Raw genomic sequence first — 6,000 nt, 5'->3', positions numbered from 1 at the left:
CTATTTCCTTATCTGGATTTTCTTTTTGATTAGGAGAAGCAGGATTCAGACTGACTTGGGTATACTGGAAGAAAATAAAATTTTAAAGCTTGGGAATCTGTAAAATAGTGTCATGGTTTTGTTTTGAAATCTGTGTTGCAGTCTTGATGCCCCTACATGTCATTTATTTAAACTGAGAAAAATCACATGGATATGCCCAGCTATTTTTGTTGTATACTCTAGTCATCCATTATTCTCTGAAAAACCCTCCATCTTGGTTGATTTAGTAAGAATAACAGCTAAACTTTCAAAACATTGCCCATTGACAATTACAAATGAGTTATGCTCAAGTAGTTTTAGGTCAAATCTTGAGGCTTCAGGATGGATTGTTCCCATTCCCACATTTACATAGTACAAGGTTGTGTAGATGAGGTTGATTCAAGGCTTTTATGTGGGTATAGAAGACCTACATTTCTGATATAAGGATCTACATAGACCATAAGCTAATCATCAAGTGCAAGCAAAGGTGATTACCTGCCCTCAGCTTGACATTGATGCTTAGCAACCATATAGATAAGCATTCTCCTGGACAATCTGTCTTCCACCTGACACTTCAGGTTTCCCGATGGCGCATTCATCACTCCTATATATGGGTCCCTCATTTTTGCTGCTGGTCACCCTCTTCTTCCCTTTCTTTCCTCCCTTTTCAGCATTATAGACATCTAAAGGGAGCTGAGTCTTTGCATAACTATCCAGAATAAGATAATTTGAGCCTGTTCATTTGTGGGTTGAGTGAAAACTCTGTATTGATGTTTGCTTTCTGGGCTATCCATGGCACTCTCAAACACCAAAGTTCAAAAGAATCAATTCTGTTTGTCTTTTGCTTCTTTGAAGTCCAGCTTTTGATTTCCAAGAACTTTCTATTGCCCAAATCCTACTGAATAGCTTTCAGTGAACTAAAATCTTCCAGACTTTAGACAGACTTTTATCTGCAACTACTCAAGCCTTTCTGGACAGGACTGAATGAGTTAAATCTTCTTAGAGCCACTGTCAGTCTCCAACTTCCTATGACTCAAACCCTTTTGAGGTAGCCTTCAGTTAATTAAAAAATTATTGGGATTATGAGTATTATCTAATCTCCAATTACTCAAACTCTAATGGACTATGTTGTATTGACTAGAATCTCAAAAAGATGAGCACCCACTGTTTCCAACTAATCAAAACTATCAGCAAGTTGGGAAAAGTTGAAAACTCACTTCCAAGATCCTCAGGAATTTCATCCACATCATCTGAATTAACTTCATCCTGATTCAATGATTGTAATTATGATTTATGATCTATGATCTATCACTTTGTTGTTTGCATGTACACTGAGAGCGTATGCACTGGAGACAAATTCTTTGTGTGTCCAATCACACTTGATCAATTAAGAATTTCTTTCTTTGCCAATCATGACTGAGCCAAAAGGAAATTTTACAAGACAAAGTAGACATATTAGGACTTTATCAAGATTGAGAGCATGTAATGAGAAAGTCCCATGGGTAAATTAGAAAAAGAATTTGAATTTCTATTCAACCGTTGAAATAGTGATGAACTGGTTCCATAATGACATTGAGGTGCATGGAATTAGACCAAGAAAGTGAGGAAAAAATGACTTACTCTTTATCTGGTCATCTATTCCATCATTGTTGGAACTTCAACATATCCAACTGTACACGTTTTTTTTCTTTGAGTATGGGCAGAAATTACAAAACAATCTCTGCTTTAGTATTAAAGAACAGGACTCATGAAACATTTTCTTTCATCTTAACACAAGAAGCTGATTCTTTCTTTTTATTTTTGAACTATTACCATTTCGCAGATGGTAAAGGATAATAAAAACAAAGACAAATAGGCTGAAAAATAGTTTTTATCCCAGAGCTGTAACCATATTAAATACTATTGTATAGTGCAACATTGAAGTGCAATATTAGGGGCAGCGTAATGGTGAATAGAATGTGAAGGATGCCTATATAATGTATGTTTCTATTTGTGGTTTTTACTTGTGTCTAGTGTGTGCTGTGGACAGCACTTAATTTCATTGTAACACAATGACAATAAAGACCTATTCTATTCTATTCTATTCTATTCTATTCTATTCTATTCTATTCTATTCTATTCTATTCTATTCTATTCGATTCGATTCGATTCGATTCGATTCGATTCTATTCCTTATTCTATTCTGTTTCTTATTCTATTCTATTCTATTCTATTCTATTCTATTCTATTCTATTCTATTCTATTCTATTCTATTCTATTCTATTCTATTCTATTCTATTCTATTCTATTCTACCCAGTTCAAATTATCATTCATCTATTGTAACATTAACAAATCTTAACTGGAGGGCTGTATCTTAGATTTATTTTCTGGATATGCCAAGGACTGTGCATAGGGCTTCACCCAATGTACGATCTTTACCTAAAGAATCCCACTGTACCCCCATGGCTTCCCACATCCAACGAAATCCTTCTATTCCCCAAAGGGTGAGCGACACAAGTAAGGAAGAGGGTATCAGAAAAGTCAGATGAAAAGATGTGAACAAAAGAGATGCTCTTTTCCTAGATTAATGGAATGAGATTGAAAGACTGTCAGTGGAATCTGTGCTGTTTAACTCATTCCTCCTGGATAATGTTTCATGTTGAGAGTTGAGCAGAATTCTGGAAGAGAACAGACTACTGAAGCCATTCATTCAGGAGCCCGTTCCATTGATTCCGTCATAATCCCCCTCCAGAAATACTTGATTATCGGAGATCTGAATCTTGTACTTCAAATATTCTGCTAATTAAAATAAAACATCCATAGAGAGCTTAGAAGCAGAAGAGGAACATTCTCCAAAAATAAACAAAGAAAAACAGCAACTTCCTCCTCAAAATTTAATGAATTGAATTCCTCTTGTTTAACTGAATTCTCAGGCATTACCATGGTACATTCAAAGATAAATGAGCACAGTTCTTCCTACCGGACAATTGATCCAACCAGGTTCAGATCTCAGACTTGGTGACATCACAAATTCAATCAGTTCTTCACATCATGGACATAAACTGTTTCGACTTCTCCCGCTTTAGGGCATTGCATGCCAAAACAACTAGACAAAAGACAGTTTCTTCCTTCATGCCATTCCCTCTGCTAAACACCCAATTCCCACAGCATTGTCTTATGCCTAAGAATTTCTAACCATGTAGTAGGGCTGTATTACTATTATCCTTCTCATCTTTCCTATTACCTACTCATATTGGTATCTTGTGGCTATCATTTGTTGGTTTATATCTTATGTTTTATGCTTGTTTCTTACGATTTATGATTCAGGATTTATCACTTTGTTGCTTGTATGTACACTAAGCGCTTATGCAGCAGAGATAAATTCCTTTTGTGTCCAATCACACTTGGCCAATAAAGAATATCCTATCCTATCCTATCCTATCCTATCCTATCCTATCCTATCCTATCCTATCCTATCCTATCCTATCCTATCCTATCCTAACCTATCCTATCCTATCCTAATGCAGCAGAGAAAAATTCCTTTTGTGTCCAATCAAACGGCCAATAAAGAATATCCTATCCTATCCTATCCTATCCTATCCTATCCTATCCTATCCTATCCTATCCTATCCTATCCTATCCTATCCTATCCTATCCTATCCTAATGCAGCAGAGATAAATTCCTTTTGTGTCCAATCACACGGCCAATAAAGAATATCCTACCCTACCCTACCCTACCCTACCCTACCCTACCCTACCCTATCCTATCCTATCCTATCCTATCCTATCCTGTCCTATCCTATCCTATCCTATCCTATCCTATTCTTGCACAGTTCTTCCTACCGGACAATTGATCCAACCAGGTTTAGATCCCAGACTTTATGACATCACAAGTTCAATCAATTCTGCTTCATTGATTCATCCTTTTTAGTTTCCAAAGTTAAAACAAACTCTGACATTTTTATTTTTTATAACTGCTGGGCAGGACCAAATGCAGGCCCCTTTGAAAATGACAACCTCATAAATGGTTATTTAAATGTCGTGCGAGTTTTTATATCACAAGATTCGCCACTGGAGGAGGGTAGAAGCATGGCTTATAACCAGATCTGGAGCTGTCGTCTTAACCAGATGTTAAATCTTTAAGACTTTAAGAATAGCTGTGGTTTCCTTAAACAAAAACAGAGATCTAACATGTCTCAACTAATCTTCCACTAATCCTCTTATTTTCCCAAAGAGATTATGAAAACGGTGGATTAAGTCCAACTGAACATGTACTGTTATAAGAGCTGTATATTTTCTGAAAACCTTTTCCCCAATACATTTCTTCCCCAAATAAGTTATCTCTATCATTTTGCCCCATGATCTTTACAGTTTGGGAGGAGAAAAAGGAAAGTGCGACTTTTATTTATCATGTATTGGGTGCATATCCAGTGTATTCAGTGTTACGGTGACCTCACCATTGTTATCTATTTCAAGTCGAGCATTTATTTATTTATTTATTTAGATTTATATACCGCCCTTTCCCGAAGGACTCAGGGCGGTTTACAGGGCATTTAAAAGAAAGTCAATACAAACGTTAAAACAAATTAAAAAAGATTAAATAAAACCCTGAGAAAAATAAAAAACCCAGTTAAAATTAAAATTAAAAAATTCTCAGCCTGGGCCAGAGAGCTCGAAGAGCCAGGTCTTCAGGTCCCGGCGGAATGAACGGAGGTTGGGGGCAGTCCTAAGCTCCGCAGGCAGCTGGTTCCACAGGGCAGGCGCACCCACTGAGAAGGCCCTACCCCTGGGTGTCGTCCGCCGGCAATCTCTTACCGGTGGCACCCTGAGAAGACCCTCCCTGTGGGAGTGCACAGGACAAAGGTAGCCTTATGCTGGCAGCAGGTGTTCCCTCAAATATCCCGGACCCTCGCCATTTAGGGCTTTATAGGTCATCACCAGCACCTTGAATTTAAAGAAGCATCCTTCCCTATTTAAGGAACTCCTGATAAGAGCTGAATTCTGTATTTATTAAAGAAAAGAAAGAAAAGACAATTTAGAGTCAGTTGAGCTTTCACTAAGCTAGGAAAACATCTGCTTATTTCTGACCCAGATCACTTTTCTAAGTATTATTTCTAACTCTCCTCTAATAGCAGTCAAGTGGGAGACCAAAATTAGGTTTTTCTTTTTTCTTTTTGCCAAAGGAAATACAGTGAACAGAGTGATTACACTTTGGCAATGCGATCTGGCCAAATGATGGATTAATGTATTAACAGAGTTAAAAATAAAACCCGTAGAAGGGGCAGATTTGTTCAAAGATGCTAAGTGAACTGATTATTTTCAAATTACCGCCACTCCATTCCTTTCTCATGTGCTAATTATCTGTTTCCATCTGCTCCAGCCACATCATTTTGTGTAGCAGGTACTATTACAAAAGTGCAGCACACTTTTAAGTTGGAGGAGGCTGTCTAATCTCACTCTGGCCGTAGATTTTTAGTTCTGCTGGGAGAAAAGTCCTTTGAAAAGTTCATGATGCAATGCTGTAAATACTAAATTTCATTTTGGCCATAGACCAGCATTACAAATAAGAAGCATAAATAAAATAAAAAATAAAATAAAATAAAAAAATAAAATAAAATAAAATAATGCAATGAAGTAAAAATAAAATAAAATAATGCAGTGAAATAAAATAAAACAAATAAAATAATAAAATAAAAAGACAAGATAACATTTAACAATGAGAGATGGATTGTCAGTGGGCAGTCAAAGTCTGCCTAATTTTGCAGACAGTACAGGCATTCCTCGACTTACGTTTCATTTAGAGACCGTTCAAAGTTAGAGTGGCACTGAAAAAAGTGACTTATGAGACTGTTTTTCACACTTACAACCCTTGCAGCATCCCCATGTGATCAAAATTCAGATGCTTGGCAACTGACTCACATTGGAGCCTTGGTGGAGCAGTGGGCTAATGCCTCCTTAAGTAACACCAGCTGCCTGCAATTAGTGCAGGTTCGAGTCCCACC

The sequence above is a fragment of the Vipera ursinii genome (assembly GCF_947247035.1).
Source record: "Vipera ursinii genome assembly, chromosome: 10".
In the NCBI taxonomy this organism is placed as follows: Eukaryota; Metazoa; Chordata; class Lepidosauria; order Squamata; family Viperidae; genus Vipera; species Vipera ursinii.
This window is presented reverse-complemented; position numbering follows the sequence as displayed.